Source organism: Natrix helvetica (genome assembly GCF_964273705.1).
Source record: "Natrix helvetica genome assembly, chromosome: 7".
NCBI lineage: Eukaryota > Metazoa > Chordata > Lepidosauria > Squamata > Natricidae > Natrix > Natrix helvetica.
In genome coordinates this window covers 48,436,243-48,454,630 of record NC_138558.1, presented here as the reverse complement: position 1 = coordinate 48,454,630, position 18,388 = coordinate 48,436,243, and positions in this window count along the sequence as shown.

The window sequence follows — 18,388 nt, the reverse complement described above, 5'->3', positions numbered from 1 at the left end:
GTCATAAGCAGTGAACTACAAGGCTCAGTCCTAGGTACCGTTCTGTTCAATGAGGTTGTAAGTGATATATCAGAAGAATTGTTCAGTAAAGTTTGTCTTTTTGCTGATGATACAAAGATACATAATAGATTTGCCATTCCATGGGGTATTGAAAACATTGTTCTAATTTGTAAAATATGTCCCATGTAAAGCCCATAGAACACCCATATTACACATGTACCAAATATAAGCTAAATGAATGAGAGACAGCTATACTGAACTTAATTCTTAATAACAGAGAATAAGTGATAAAGGGGGTTGAGGCTGCCTGAACTTTGAGGGAGAGGGGTCATATCACATTGAAATTCAGTATAATGCAAACACAAACAATAGAATATAATGTAATCAAACCAGTGCCTTAGACATTTAAAAAAACTTTTTAAACAAACTTAGAGAGGTTGGGAAGAATTTAATGGATGAAAATCTTAAAGGGAGAAACAATTCAAGAAGATTAGGAAACGCTGAAAAATGTGATCATAAAAGCCCAGACCAGCTCAATACTACTGAAAAAGAAAAAAAATCTAAGAAGGAATCAGCATGGATACACACTCTCTGATAAACTGAAAACTAAAATGAATAAGTACAAAAAAATGTAAAGATAGAAATGCAACTAAGGCAAAATACCAACAAATAGTTTGAGCTTGTAAAGATAAAGTCAGGAAAACTAAGGCTCAGAATGAAGTAAAACTTGCAACAAATGTAAAAAGTAATTTAAAAAGTTTCTTTCAAGATATAAAAACCAAGAAAAAAGTGAAGGAAACAATTGATCCACTAATGGGAGAAGATGGCAAGGAAATAACAGGCTACTTAATAACAGAGAGCTACTTAATTCATTCTTTGCAATCTTTCTTTACGCAAAAAGATAATACAGAACAACCTACCCAGAATATAATGGTAAAAGAGAGTAGGAATAAAAATAAGTAAGAAAATTGTAATAAGCCATCAGAACCTGACATTTTACATCCCAGAATTCTGAAGGACCTGGCAGATGTGATCTCAGAACCATTGAACCATATCTTTCAAAGAGCCTGGAGCACTGGGGAACTACCAGAGGACAGGAAAAGAGCTGATATGATTACCTGATATGATGGGAAAAAAGATGCAGAAATCTATAGACCAATCAGCTTGACATCTGAGAAGATTTTGGAAATCTAATCAAGCAACAGACTATGAACATCTAAAAGCAAGCAAAGTTATAACCAGAAGCCAGCACAGGTTGTCAAAAACAGATTATGCCAAACAAATCTTATTTCATTCTTTAACAAAGTGACTAAATTAGTGGACCAGCAAAATGTAGTGGACATAATATACTTGGATTTTAGTAAGGCGTTTGACACAGTAGACCAAACTTGCTTCTTGGTAAGCTAAAAAGACATGGAATAGACAGCATCACCACCAGAGGAATTCATAACTGGCTAATAAATCACATTCAATTTGTAGTCCTCAATAGAACTACAGTGACACAGAAGTAAGTAAGCAGTAGGGTACCTCAAGGTTCAGTTTTAGGTACAACATCTTCATAAATGAGTTAGATTAGGGAACAGAAGGGGAACTCAACAAATTGGCAAATGACAATAAACTGGCAGGAATAGCCAACAGTTCAGAAGATAGGCTCAAGATCCAGATGGCTCTCGACAGACTTGAACACTGGGCTCTACCTAACAAAATGAAATTTAATTTAGAGAAAAGTAAGGTTCTATACTTAGGCAAGAAAAATCAAGTACACATGTACAGATTAGGTAAAACCTGGCTCAATAGCAGTAACTATGAGAGGGATTTTTGAGTCCTAGTGTACAAATCACTTAAAAATGAGCCAGCAAAGTGCAACAGCAGTCAAAAAAGCCAAAGGAATCCTAAATTGCATTAATAAAGGGATAGAATCAAGTTCACATGAATTGTTAATACTGCTTTATAAAGCTTAGTAAAACCACACTTAGAATATGGGATGCAAATTTGGTTACAGTATTATAAAAAAGATGTAGTAGAGACTCTGGAAAGAGTGCATAAAAGAGCAACAAAACAGATTAGGGAGCTGGAGGCTAAAACAAATAAATATCAGTTGCAGGAATTGGGTTTGTCTAGTCTAGTGAAAAGAAGGAATAGGGTTGACATGATAGCAGTTTTCTTATATTTGAGGGGCTGCCACAAAGAAGAGGGACTTGACTTATTTGCCAAAGCATCAGAAGGCAAGACAAGAAACAATGGATGGAAACTAACCAAGGAGAGAACCAGCTTAGAACTAAGAAGAAATTTCCTAACTGTGAGAACAATTAACCAGTGGAACAGCTTGCCTTCAGAAGTTATGGGTCGTCCATCACTGGATGCTGTTAAGAAGAGAGTGGACCGCCACTTGACTGGAATGGTATAGGACCATGATGGCAAACTTATAGCACCTTCTGCGGGCATGCCAACTGTCACCCCACCCCAGCCCAACCACGCATGCATATGTGCCTGCTGCCAGCCTGCTGGTCTTCGAGTCTCTGCAGCGCATGTGCAGGGACAGGCCTTCCCCAATCTGTGCAGTTTCCCCCCAGTGTGCACTAGCTTTTTCCTGAATTCCTGCATTCCTGCTGCCTGTGCCTTCCCCAATCTCCGTAATTCTTCCCCCCCCCCCAATGCACCCTAGCTTTCTCCTGCATTCTTGCTGCCCGTGCCTTCCTGATCTCTGCAGGTTCCACCCTCTGCAGGTGCCTCTCCATGGCAGAAATGGAGAAGAAAGCTAGTGCACACTGGGGTGGAGATACTGCGGAGATCGGGGAAGGCACGATCATTTGCAAAGTTAAAATCGAGTTTAGTGGTCATCAAAAGGGAGGCTCACCAGGATGTATATGTCCAGACAGAGGTGATAGAAGTCTTAAGATTGGGTCTTTAGTCAACAGCCACATCTTTGCAAAAGTTAATTCACCTACTTCTGTTTCTGCCCCTTTACTGTCCCATACAGTAATGAAACTATGCTCCAGAACATATTAAATAGGTTATTTTCATGACTACTTGACAAATAAAAAATAAATGAAAAAAAATAACAAAATAAATGGATGAATGGATGAAAAGGAATGAAAAGAAATAATGGATGGATAGGATCCCTAGTTTATGAAGTTTATTTCTTGTATACTTCTATACCCTATATAATGACTTTGATGAGATGTTATAAGATCCCACAGTTTCTCCTGTTTAAATAACTGAACATTAGTTGATAATTGTGCTAAATATATTTAAATATACTTAACTTTGTAGCAACAATGATGCATTGGTGCTGGTGCAGTGGTTAAAATGCAGTATTGCAGTCTACTTCTGCTGGCTGCTGGCTGCCAGCAGTTCAGCGGTTCAAATATCACTGGTTCAAGGTTGACTCAGCCATCAATCTTTCTGAGATGGTGGAAGGCACGGATGGCAGGAATGCAGGAGGAAGCTATAGCACACCAGGAAAAGAAACTGCAGAGATCTGGGAAGGCACAGGAGGCAGGAATGGAGAAGCAAGCTAGGGCATGCTGGGCATGGATGAAATTCTACCCTTTCTGACCGGTAGCAAAAAATTCCAGAACTGGTAGTTTTAAAAAAGCTTTAAAAAGTGAAAAAAAAAAAGTTTCCATGACACTCAGTTGTGCCACACGATCATCAGAACCTTTCCCTCCCACTTTTTAAAGGATTTTTTTTTTAACTACTGGTTTCAGCGGTAGAAAAAAAAATCCTTTAAAAAATGAAAAAAAAAGAGGTTCTGATGATCGTACAACACGCTGATTGTCCTGGAACCTTTTTTAAAGTTTTTAAAGCATTTTTTATTACTTATTTACCTGAACTGGCAGGAAAAAGATGCTTTAAAAAGTGGGATTAAGTTGGCCATGCCCACCCAGTCAAATAAACCCCACCAAGCCACGTCCACAGTACTGGTGGCAAAAAACAAATTAGATTTCACCACTGACGCTGGGGTGGGGTGGGAGAGAGAAACTGTGTATATTGGGGGAGGCAGGGTGGCAGGAATGCAGGAATGCAGGAGACGGCTAGGGTGTGCTGGGGGAGAAACTACGGAGATCGTGAGTCCCCCCTGTTTCGGACCTAAAAATTCTCCTGCACCAACCTGGAACCCAAAATGGGGGCCGGGGGGAGTGGCACATACATGGGGGGGCAAGGCACATGCACAGTGAACACACGTGAGTCCCCCCTGTTTCGGACCTAAAAATTCTCCTGCACCAACCTGGAACCCAAAATGGGGGCCGGGGGGAGTGGCACATACATGGGGGGGCAAGGCACATGCACAGTGAACACACGTGCATGCGCAGCAGTGGTTGGCTTCAAAATGTTTAGAACCTCTTCTGTAGGTGTGGCCTGCTTTGTGGGAGTGGCTTGCTGGCCATGTGACTGGATGGGAGTGGCTTGCCAGCCATGTGACTGGTTAGACGTGGCCAACTTGTAAAATGTGGTGAAACTCACTTAACAACGCTCTTGCTTAGCAACCAAAATGTTGGCTCAGGAACGCTGGCATTTGAAGCATGCAAGTCTTAAAGCTATCAAATTACAAAACCCTTGCACCCTAACCCTTTAGAAAAAATATCAAGGGGTATTCAAACTTGGCAGCTTTAAGACTTGTAGACATCAAGTGCCAGAATTCCTCCTCCAGTCATGTTGGCTAAGGAACTCTGGCATTGAAGCATGCAAGTCTTAAAGCTGTCAAGTTACAAGACCCTTGCACCCCTAACCCTTTAGAAAAAAAACCCAGGGTTGTTCAAACTTGACAGCTTTAAGACTTGTGGACTTCAACTCCCAGAATTCCTCCTCCAGTCATGTTGGCTCAGGAACTCTGGCATTGAAGTGTGCAAGTCTTAAAGCTGTCAAGTTACAAGACCCTTGCACTCCTAACCCTTTAGAAAAAAACACCAGGGATGTTCAAACTCGACAGCTTTAAGACTTGTGGACTTCAACTCCCAGAATTCCTCCTCCAGTCATGTTGGCTCAGGAACTCTGGCATTGAAGCATGCAAGTCTTAAAGCTGTCAAGTTACAAGAAGCTTGCACCCCTAACCCTTTAGAAAAAAACCCAGGGGTGTTCAAACCTGACAGCTTTAAGACTTGTGGACTTCAACTCCCAGAATTCCTCCTCCAGTCATGTTGGCTCAGGAACTCCAGCATTGAAGCGTCCTCTTGCTCTTCATCTTGATGATGTGCAGACGGGCAGGGGGAGGGAGCTGGAACCAGTTCTAAACGGCACTGTAGATTTGTGGAACCTCTTCTATAGAAGAGGTTAGAACTGGCAGGAACCCACCCTTGATGTGCAGGGGCAGGGCACATGTGTGGGGAGGTGCTCGTATTGCATTTTGGGGTTGGGACATGTGCGTGTGTGTGCACACATGTTTTGGACACTCGACACCAAAAAGGTTAACCATCCCTGGTATAGGGACTCCTGCTTGAGCCAAGGGTTGGACTAGAAGACCTCCAAAGTCCCCCTTCAAACTCTGTTATTCTATTTCTGTTTTTAATTCTTAATCTTAACTTTGGGAACAGTGCTGCATTTGGTTAAAAATCTCCAGTTGCTTTTAAATTTCAATGCCAAATAGCGCAAGAAGAACTTTGTGCTAATCCTAATTGTAATCCTCCAATTCATTTAAGAGACTCATATTTCGCAGAACATTCATGAGTTAGCAGGACCAAATTTAGGAACCTGAACGGTAACTTCTTAGTCCTAGAGGATGCGAAATATTTATTATTATTATTTTTTTAAAAAATAGAGTTCTCACCAGGAAGCCTTCTTTTCTTCACTTTTTGTTCTGGAGAAGTGGGCAAGGAGAAAAAAAAAGAAACACTCTTCCAGAGGAATTAGGCCAAAGATGAAAACTCTTTCAATGGAGGAAAGCAGAACAGAGGTAAAGAGAGAATCTCTTGACTGGGGTCTCTTCCCCTGATGTCCCCTGTGGTTGTCAGAAGAGGGTTGATGCTTTTGTATCTGCGCCTCCAATAAATTCCTCTTATTACACTGATTTGATTCATTCTTAAAGTACCTTGTTAAATCTTATTCATGCAATTAATAAAAAGCCAATAAGAACAGTCTGAGAATATTTTTTTAAGGCTATCTCCACACAGTGAGGAATTTTAAAGCAAGTTATCATTGTACAGTTGAGTTCACGTTTAAGTAAGCAGTAGCACCAGGTAGAAGTTAATTAAATGAATTGATTTTCCTCAGTAGAAATAAGCACTCTTTTTAATGCAAACTTATTCCGCAAAGTGAGTTAATCTGTAAAAATGTAATTATCAATTACTTTATACTATTGAGTATTGTGAAATGAGTTTTTTTTAAAAGTGACATTACTCTGGTTGAAATAATTATTTTGATATTATATAGACATCTTTCTAGTACTGAATTTCAAATTATCATCTCCCACAATGATGGCTTATAATTAAGAGAAAAAAGCCACACATTCATATAATCCCATGTGCATTTTGACAAAGCATAATTAAACAAAACAAAAGAAAAATCTTCTCTACTGGGAACAATAAACCAAATGAAAGAAAATTTCCAACCAAATATTTTAACCCATGTTAATATTTTTATGAGTCTCTAAAGCTTATCTAAGATATTTTTAATGCAGAAGGCTATGTTATTAGACTTGTAGTTTGTTCACAATATTATATATTTCAGTCTTTATCAGAGAGGGAATAATAAAATAACAGAATGCAATGCATTAGCATCATAAAGAAAATGTAATAAATGATGTTATAACTGTAGTAAAAGTTGCATGAGCGCTAGCAGCTGTAACAGAAATGTTGCTACAGCAGCATTTTATGACCTAATGGTACTCAGTGGGCTGCTACTAATATTATATGTGTATATATGCATGTGTGTGTGATGCCAGCAGTTTCCAAGGCTTGGATTTCAATTCAGATAAATAATTGAAAGCACTTTAGACTTTCCCATAAAATGTTTAATAAGAGATCAAATACTTTTTTCTCATTGGGGAGATCTAAATAGTTTATACATGGATGGTATAAGACAGAAGTTATCATAAATATTATTATTGAACATTTTTTCTTTCTTCCTTTTTAAAAAAAACACATATAATAGAAGTAAAAAGGTGGTTGTAAATGCTGCCATTTTGCTTATCCATATTCATTTCTTAATATAAGAAAAGCGTAGGATGTTACTTTTAACATAACACATGGCCAAGCAAATTTGGCTCTTGTCCTAGAATACTAAAGGACCGGGAACTGGATGGTTAATCATTTGCAAAGTGAAAACAGAGTTTGGTGGTCATCAAAAGGGAGGATTACCAGGATGTATATATCCAGACAGAGGTGATGGAAGTCCTAATGAACTTTATTTTTTGTATATTTCTACACTGTACACCCTTCTACAGACTTTGATGAGATGTTATAAGATCACATAATTTCTCCTGTTTACATAACTTAACATTAGTTGATAATTGTGCTAAATATATTTAAATATACTTAACTTTGTAGCAACAATGATGCATTGGTGCTAGTGCAGTGATTAGAATGCAGTATTGCAGGCTACTTCTGCTGCCTACTGGTTGCCAGCAGTTCAAATCTCACCAGCTCAAGGTTCACTCAGCCGTTCAGCTTTCTAAGGTCAGTAAAATGGGGACCCAGATTGTTGAGGGCAATATGCTGACTCTGTAAACTGCTTTGAGAGTGCCATAAGGCATTGTGAAGCAGTATATAAGTCTAAGTGCTATTGCTACTTCTATTGGAATACCCATTTCCATCTGAGATCCCTTTTCCAGAGATCCCATTTTCCTGCAACCAAGAATGGTAGGATCACAAAATAGACAAAACATGAAAAATCTAAAATGTTCTGGAATTTTGGAATGCAAACAGACAAGCATCTGCCACATTACATCCCAGATTTAACAACAATCTATAAGGAAGACAAAAAAAAGTCTGTGTAGTATACATGTCAGTACCTAGAGAGAACAGAATAAACGAGAAAAAACTGAAGAAAATCACAAAATACAAAGACCTGAAAATAAAAGTAAAATGATGATGGGAAAAAAAGTAAAACCCCAAAATATCTGGAGCATCACTTGAACACCACTGGCTTGACAGAATCACCATCAGTCAGTTGCAAAAGGCAACTTTACTTGGAACAGTTTATATCCCTCAGCAATATCTTTAACATCATCATACAACAACATCTGCCCATTCCAGATCCTTGGCAAGGAGTCAATAGGTAGATAAAAAATTCCAAACCCAATCTAAACATTTAGCAGTTAGAAAAATCAAAGCTCAAAAAAATAAAGATGTATTGATAAAAGAAATCGAATATGAATCTAGTAATCAAATGGAAAAACTAATAATAGCAGCAGAAATGGTTAAAAATGGAGTGAGAAGCATTAAAAACCTTGACATTTCTTAGAAATGATTAATTTCATAACTTTTGATTCAAATATCTGAATAATTTACATCTAACTATAGCTAAAGAGATTAATGCAATTGGATAAAGAATATTTCAGCAACTGGTTAACAACCGGCAAAATATCTGATTCAAAAACACCCAGTGAAAGGAGAATACCAGAAAATATTTGCCTAAAATGTTTGAAATATTCATAGCCATAATAGCAGACAGCATCCAAGTTTATTTAGCAGAAATAAATAGAACAGAAAGCAAATAAAAGAAAAAGCAGAGGTACAAAAAAGATGTATGTTTCATTACCACATAATTGGATCTTTAAATGTTTGGAAAAGACTGGTGTCTGTAAAAAGATTAGAATAATTATAGAAAAAATAATGAAGCAGTGAAATATAGAATACATGGTAGGAAATGAAAAATACGGTCTTGTCAATATTAGGAAGGACATCTTCAGGGTGACTCATTTTGACCCTAATTATTTGTCAGTGATTTTGAAGATAACAAATCTTGGCTATAAAACAACAAAAACTGCTAATAGTCCCTCACAGTTGGTTTATATTTATGATCTGAAGTTTTATGGAAATTCAGAAATCAAAATCGTGTCACTAGCAAATACTATAAGAATTTTTTACCACAGATATGGTAATGAAACTTGGTCTACAGAACTGATGACTTTTCACTATGCATTGCATCCCTATAGTGATATTGATAGATTATAACTGCCATGTAGAAATGGAAGCAGAGCTTTATGGTAGGTTAAACAAACTGTCAAAGAACAAAAGTGTGCATTAGCTGAAAAGCAATCAGGCCCTGATGCAAGTTAAAACTTGGAACTTACTAAATGTACAGGCAACAAAATATGACTATTGAAATTATGTAATAAAAATACCAACAGAATGCTGCCAAGGCAAAGCATTACATGGTCAATTTCTACAAAAGATTGAGGCAAATGTTTTATGCCTTTGCCAGGAAAGTAAAATCTGGCAATAGTTTAAAGCTGGAATGTTCAAAAAAGAAACTGAAAGCATAATTTTGGCTCCTCAAAAGCAAGCTATTCCAACTAATGTAATTAAGGCCAAACTGAAAAATCAACATATGAGTCAAAGAGCAGATTATGCAAAGAAGCAGAAGAAAAAAATGAATTGTATACTCAGCTTCTGCAAGATCACACAAACTCATTATAAATGATGACATAACAGTTACCAAGATGTAAAAATTATAATGTGCCTGTAATTAAAAATTAACGGGAACATATAATTGAAAAATATAGTTTTAACATATAGTCAGAAATGACATACAAGATACAACTGTGGTTGAAAAAACGTGTGGATAACTGATGTGGCAATAGAAGGGGATAGTAGAACAGCTATCAATGAATGGAAGAAGGTCATAGCATATCAAGATCTGAAACCAATAACTGAAAAAATATGGCATAAACTGGCTGTGGTGATCCCAGTAGTTATTGATACACTGGGTCCGTATGAAAACATGGATGGCATTTAGAAAATCTTCCCATTGACAACATTTCCATCCGTCCATTGCAAAAGGCCACACTGCTTAGATCTTCACATATACTCAGTGGTGGGTTTCAGATCCCATTGCAACCGGTATGGTGCAACGGGGCCTGACATCCACAACATGAACGCATGCAGTGTGCGCATGTATCATTACCTCCTGCGACGCTCCGCAACCCCTCTGTGACACTCCAGCTGCTCTGCGGAGCATTGCTCATGTGCCGTGCATACCATGCACTTGTGCCGAAACACTGAAGAGCTCAAATACAGGTAAGATAGGCGGGCTGGCGGGTAGGCCCTCCGGAGCTCCGTACTGGAACGGCAGGGGTGGGTTTCAAAATTTTTTAGAACCTCTTCTGTAGGTGTGGCTTGCTTTGTGGCAGTGGCTTGCCGGCCATGTGACCGTGTGGGAGTGGCTTGCCAGCCATGTGACTGGGTGGGCATGGCCAACTTGTAAAATGTGGTGAAATTCACCTAACAACGCTCTTGCTTAGCAACCAAAATGTTGGCTCAGGAACTCTGGCATTGAAGTGTGCAAGTCTTAAAGCTGTCAAGTTACAAGACCCTTACACCCCTAACCCTTTAGGAAAAAGAACCCCAGGGGTTTTCAAACTTGACAGCTTTAAGACTTGTGGACTTCAACTCCCAGAATTTCTCCTCTCGCTCTTCATCGTGATGATGTGTGGATGGCTGGGGGGAGGGAGCTGGAACTGGTTGTAAACGGCACGGTAGATTTGTGGAACCTCTTCTATAGAAGAGGTTAGAACTGGCAGGAGTTCACCCCTGCAGAACAGTACCCGGTGCTTCTGGCAGACACCGGAACGCCTATACCGGGGCGTACCACCTGCAACCCACAACTGTTTTAATTCTAGGCTATGAAATATTATGAAATATATACTGTGGGGTACTTGGTACTGTCTGTATTTGGTTGTAAGATCAACCATGTCAAACAATCAAGCAGTAAACAACAGCCTAATCAAGAAACTTCCAAAGAAAAAAACAATACACTGCCATCAGCAGTCATAAGACAGGCTACTGCAAGCTATAAACAGAGGGCAAGCTCTTTATAGCACTGAAGATGTTACCTAGCCAGGTAACCAGATGTCTGCAAGAAAACAACTAAGCTCAGTGAACACCAAGAATTCCATACTAAGCTACTATTTAAATATTGTTTCTATTGGTATGAAACAGGTACTGGGGCATCAACTTTATAAGTGTAAGAAAAATATAATTATTTAATCCAGCAGTTGAAATTCAGATAGAACACACCTCTCTGTAGTATTGTAACTCCTATTGCTTTTATTTTGAACTTTAATGTATGGAAGCGTTATCATGTCGCACTTTCATGTCACACTAATATTTCTGAATCTGGATAGAGTTTTAAACTGAAATGAAGTAAGTTGCATTACTCTGAAAAATATGTTTCACAGCCTACATGACAGAAATTGTAAATTTATGAATGACTAGATGGAATGGAAGACATTTGAACACATGAGTATTGACATAGTCTAGGTTTATTTTAATCATCATTTCCCCGGTGACACTCCTTAATGAACTTTTATGAAAAATACCAACATTGAGCATAATTTTTTTTTACATTTTATTCCATTGCTATTTTCCTATCAACATCATTAGATGCATTCAGGATTCTTTAAATTCTGTTAATCCCTCCTTCTCTGCTAAGCAAATCTTCCAGCTGCTAACACTGAGAAAGACAAGAAGGAGTGGAAGACAAGAAAGTCCAGGCCTTCCATTATATATTAAGGGCATATCTTTAGGCATTTTGAATACCAAGCTTAAATCTTTCGTGGATTCATTTCTATATACATTATAGTAGACTGCAATACACTTCATCATATACTTGAACTATAGATTGTGATAGCAATAAATACAAACTAAAAGTGAGAGTTAACAAAAAGAAACGTGTCCCCTTTGCTACCACAATACAATCAGAAACAATATGTTAAAAATCAAGAAAGGAGGTTTTGATCCTGAAATGACTTTTCTTTTGTTCTGTTTCTTTTGTAACTTCCAAACAGATATTAAATTCTCAGAAATGTTATTAAAATACCATGCCATTTTCCAAAGGATTGTTTTATTTTTGTTTTAAAACATACTATAATCTTGAATGGCTTAAGAATGGAAGGACCAGTAAGAAAAGCTGAAGGAATGACACTAGATTGTTATGATTGGCTAAAACCTATTTGAAAATCATACATGTGTCCCACTTCACATAGTTTTCTGAACATTTAAAATTGATTTAGGTCAACATTTGCATGTGTGATAGCGACAATATAAAATCAAATAATAATTATGAATTTGTGGGCGTACCTTTTGCTGATACCTGAATACATATTTTCATCCTCAGATACTATGACAATTCCCCTGTTAAGTGAAGAACAAGTATTTATAAGGAAAGTACACCTATAGTATAAAGCCTGCCTATATTGGCTCAGAATGGCCTTTCAAAACATCTGTAAAATGGGTCTACCCATCATCACCTGTCACCAATTTGTATTGCTTTTTTCATTGAAGCCCAAACAGCCGGCTGTTTAGATATACAAGCTAGTAGCAAGGTAGAAGAACAGCAATAGGGACTATTTTTACCATGGTGAGTTTGGCCATAGATACTGTCATGCTTTCTATTAAAAAAAGTTTGTTTTTACTCTGGGTTGTTCTGCAGGGGAAGGTATGAATGGAAAGTTGAAAAGGATAAAGGTATAGTAACCTCCCGCAAAGCTAATTAACTTGTTGAAATCATATTATATTTAATTCCTTTGCTGATAGTTTTCTCAGAAGCACTGAGCTCATGAAACTATTTTGCTGTTTTCAAATCTAGCTGGTTTAAAACTAATATTTCTGTGCTTTCAGCAAAATAATGCTATTGCTCCATAAGTGAACATTGCATTCAAAATGTTTTGCCAAGAATGGCTAGGAATAAATACAAGAAGGAACATATTTTGTGTCTTGCTCGCATGGTAAAATAAAACAAAATAAATTGCACACCTGAAGACCCTCTCCTTGCATAAGATAAATTTTTAGAGCTGGGAAGAAACAATAGCATAGCATAGTGATGCTGGCTGGTCAGCAGTAGTAATGCTGATAAAAAAATGAATAGAAGAAATTTTGTGTCCCAATATATTACAAAGACAGAAATGTTCTCTGTCAGGGATCTTGGAGTCCTAGTGGACAACCATTTAAATATGAGCCAGCAGTGTGCAGCAGCTGCCAAAAAAGCCAACACAGTTCTAGGCTACATAAACAGAGCGATAGAATCAAGATCACTTGAAATGTTAATACCACTTTATAATTTCTTGGTAGGGCCACACTTGGAATACTGCATTCAGTTTTGGTTGCCATGATGTAGAAAAGATGTGGAGATTCTAGAAAGAGTGCAGAGAAGAGCAACAAAGATGATTAGGGGACTGGAGACTAAAACATATGAAGAACGGTTGCAGGAACTGGGTATGTTTAGCTTAAGAGAAAGAAGGACTAGGGGAGACATGATAGCAGTGTTCCAATATCTCAGGGGTTGCAATAAAGAAGAGGGAGTCAAACTATTATCCAAAGCACCTGACGGCAGAACAAGAAGCAATGGGTGGAAACTAATCAGAGAAGCAACTTAGAACTGAGGAGAAATTTCCTGACAGTTAGAACAATTAATCAGTAGAACAACTTGCCTCCAGAAGTTCTTGCCAACACTGGAAGTCTTTAAGAAGATGTTGGATAGCCATTTGTCTGAAACGGTATAAGGTTTCCTGCCTAGGCAGGGGGTTGGACTAGAAGACCTCCAAGGTCCCTTCCAACTCTGCTATTGTATTGTATTGTATTGTATTGTATTGCATTGTATTGTATTGTATTGTGTTTAAATTGTTATTAAAATCCTTTGTGAATCAGGCATGGTTCTCTACATGATCCAATTCTAAATATTAAAAAAAAAAATCCACAATGATTCCAGAATCTGTCTTTTCAACAGAATTTCATTAACTAAAATGATAGTACCTACAATGGTTTGAACTTAATTTGCATTCCAGTCTTAATAAATTTGTTTGGTTTTACTTTTATTCTAATTAAGGTACATAGCAATATTCATAAAAATGAAAAAAGCTAGTGATGCAGAGCTATAAGTTAGTGATCACTGATGCATGTGACATGAAGCTTAAGGCACTAGCCTGGGGACAGGAGGGAGACAGTTTTTTTTTTTTTCAAAAAGTTTTATTGGTTTTTTTAAGACATTTATAAGGAAAAGGGTAAGTGGAATGGTTACAAATTTTGGCAGTTGCAAGTGTGGCAGACGCCCCCTCCCTCCAAACTCATAAGATACATCTAAGTATAAAACATTAATACATAATCATAAAAAATCAGCATATTAATTCTAGAAAAAAGAAAAATTTTCAGTCAATTTATATAGATATGATATATAGTCTAGATATAACTTCATTATTACTTTCGGTCTGTTATAACATTGTGATTTTCTTATTCATTTTTGTGATCTGAGCTTTCTTGATATTTCCCTTTCGCCCCCCGCTGGCAGAGCTCCGGCCCCTCCCGTGTCCTGTATGACCATTGTAGCGTCTTCTGTTTTTTCTAGGTTCGCTTTATTTTTTTCCATAAAGGCCTGTGCCTCTATGGGTGTATTGATTCTGATTCTTGTCTCCTCCCAGAATATCAGCATACCTTCAGGCATCAGCCATCTAAACCACACCCCTTTCTGGTATAGTTTATTCGCCAATTGCGAATAGTTTTTTCTTTTCTCCCTAATTTTTTGGGGGATCTGCTTCAGGATGGTTATCTCCCTGTCATGATATGTCAATGCTTGCCGAGGAGGGAGACAGTTTTAAGCAATTGCCTAAACTCCAGGGAGTCATAACCTTCTAGAGAACATTAGGAAGCCACTATGGGCTCAAAATTACTTGAGAATGACAGACAAATGGGCTAACAGATAAAGAAGCAAGAAATGCATACAATGGCTAGTGTGAGAGTATTGATAATTGGAGCCCATTAGATTAAAATCCAAAAGTTGACATTCAGTGGAGCAGAAGCAACAGCTGAAACCACTTGTGTATGATATGAGCTTTTCAGAAGCTTGATTAATAAGCACAAATATTATCTGCCTGAATGGTTTGGCTAAAGCAAATAGTGAAACTGAAATATTACTCAAAGTAGCTAAAAACATAGAACATCAACTTCGCAGTGTCACGTTGCTATCATGTGATGTTTTGCAATGTTTTTCCCATTTGCGGAGCTGGGTTGGGCATAGCGCATGATGCATCTGGCTAGTGCGCCACGAGATTGACACCTCTGACTTAGAATGTGTCCTCTGCAATAGGGTTGGAATGACAGCCCAGGAAGGAAAAACTTGGCTCTATTTCTATAAGAGAATTTGATGTGTTCACAAGATGTTAATTATTCAGATAACATGATATATAATGTCAGGTAGTTATAAGAAATCCATAAGCTTTGTTAAAAAGCTAACACTCAGTATTTTATTTATATGTCTTGACAGGCTAAAGCACCTTTCCTTTCAGAATGATATCATTCTGAAAATTGGCATTGTTTACTCATTTCTGCTGTCCAGCCTAGAGAGAAATGAAATATTCATTCTTTAGAGAAGAAACAGAATGGTAGACTCTCCTGCAAAATAACATGTTTTACTTTGTTTTTTCCTCAGATAACTCTAGAGAGCTTGCATTACATCATACGTTCAAATTCTTAACTCTTGGCATCATAACGGGACTATAGGAGATTCCTTCTGCTGACTTGTAATAAAATTGATTTGATTGCCTTTTAGATTTTTCAAACCAGAATCCTCCTCGTCCTAAGGAATATGATGTGTGTAAAAGCTAAACACAGAGAAATAATCCACAGTCAAGGTATCAGAAATCCTCTCACACAATTTCCTAGAAACTAATTTTATTAATTGTACAACTTGGGCCAAGATAAACATTAAGATCAAAACAGTGAATGCTACCACTGAAAACGTCTTGCAAAACTACTCATTGATTTGATGCTTCAAGGAAGACAAAGAGATTTTATGAGTTTTGTTTCCATTTTAATTTTGTTAAAGATTTCCTGGTTTGCACAGAAGTTGTCAATAAAATGTGAGCACAAAAATGTAGTTTTATCTACTTGTTAAAATCCTAATTGAAGAGAGAGAGAGAGAGAGGGGGGGGGGGGGAGAGACCAAGACCAAAAGAAAAAGATTGTTTCTGGGCTTAGATGGAAATTTCATCTTGGAAACTTCAAGTGTAAAATGTGGGTTTTATCACTAAGAACTGCATTGGTTAAAATCAGTTATAAGTAGTCTTTATTGCTCAAGAAATGTATAAAACGATTGAGTTTAAATTCAGATTTGTCATTTACGTAATATAACTAAGAAAACAATTCACTTCTTAGAACTAACCCCCCCCCCCTTCTTTCCTTGCCAAAAAGGCGGGAGGGAAGTATTGCTCACCTTAACAAAGGGAAGTGATATTGACTACATGCAGTGGAGATTCTCTGTGCAATTGTCTAAAGCAATACCAATAAAAATCAACAATAATATAACTGGGCAAAACTACAGATGTTCCCTCGTTAATTAAGGGCATGTGCCTAATCTCATCAGTGTTCTTCTGCTCATTAACAAAAGATAGAGGCTAATTCTAGCACTGCTACCATCTCTTAAACTCATGATTTCCTTTAACAATAAAACAGCACTCCCTACATAAGCAAATTTATGTACCTATCCATCCCTATATGGATGGATTTGTTGGTGTCAAGAAATCAGGATTACATAGCCACTATGTGGCTCAACATTTTAGGGCATGGAAGAAACATATGTCCAGAATTGCAGATGCCCCACTCTACCTATGCAGTCAGGTGTTAACATTCCAGGAAGTGAACCTTTCCAACAAAGATCTCCTTCCTTCCTTCCTTCCTTCCTTCCTTCCTTCCTTCCTTCCTTCCTTCCTTCCTTCCTTCCTTCCTTCCTTCCATTTTCTATTGGAGGGTGTATATTTCAGTTGCAGGTTTCTTGACTGAGAAAGCAATTACTTTTAGCTAACCTGTTCTTTTTTAATATGACAATCTAATTTTAGAAGCCAAGGCTCCAGTGTCACTCACAGCCTATTCAGTACTGCGTGAGAGGCACATAGCCAAATGACTAGATGGAAGAGGGCAATCCTGTAGCAATCCTGCCAGATGAATTTGAGCCAACACATTGCTGACCCTTCCTGCATCATTTCTAGCTGCCATCTCCATAGCCTTTAATTATCCACATGAAGTATTTGTCACCATTGTAACAGGGAAAACATCTCTCCCACATTGGAAAACCTAAACTGATTTCGGCTGCCTTAAGAAATGGCTTCCGGTGAGACAGAGGTGAGTGTCATGAGCACAAACACAAACAAATGGACATCTTTATGCTAGGAGGGTATATAAATGATACTACACTGTGGCACATTGGATAAAACAATATCTCTCCATCCTTTATTTTTAATAGTTCAGATATTAAGGTCTTAATATCTGATTTTTGAAAGGTATGCATAGATATTGGCATCTATTTTGTTTTTTCCCCCTATGAAGTTGGTCAATATATAGAATTTTTAAAATGAGCTTGGTTTCCCTTAGGGTCTCAAATGTCTTCCAAAGGGGATCATGGCATGTACACAAGGAAGATCAGGAAAGGAAAGGCAAATATAAAAGATACATTATATTTTATAAGCTCATAGTCTTATACCGAGCCAAAGAGTTTGACGTGTTGCCTAATAACTTTTAACATGTGGTGACAGCAGTACCATGGTGCTTTGTTACTCCAGCGGTTGGCAAAACTCACCCGGCAAAGAGGACCTTCTCAGGCTCACTATGTAAAATTGTAGCAATTCTTTTCCTGAAACTGGAAAATCACCCAAAGCCCAAACACAAATTTACACGGTCCTTTTGCCACCACAGAAGTGCAATTAATTAATTAGCAGTGGCCTGGCACACAAATGGGATGTAAATGGAGGCAATTGTGGTTACAATCTATGCAAATGAAGTAGATTTTTCTAATGCAAAACATGTTTCTAAGATAGTTCTTAGTAGTCACCATGTTATAGTACAAAGTAGGTTATATAGAAGTATAAAGTTGAACAACCTGATACTAATTCTGACAAGATACCTTTGTTTACAACAGATGTAATTTTGATGGGGAGTGACATGAATTGACAAACATCCATGAGTGGTGATAGCAATTCCCATCTCAATCCATCAGTATTCATATTCAGGATCATTCATATTGAGTAGCAGAAACTTCTGAAAGCTAAAATGTTTTCCCAAGTCATATATTTCTAATTATAGATTTTATGAACGTATTCAGTATACTCTATCTCTAAACAAATGAACATATTATTGCACTAAATTGCTAAAAAAAGTATTTTGGAACAAGAATCTAATAGAACTTTCCCTAATTTGTGCTGTTATGGAAACTGAAATCCACTGCATCACACTATTTTCTGTGGCTT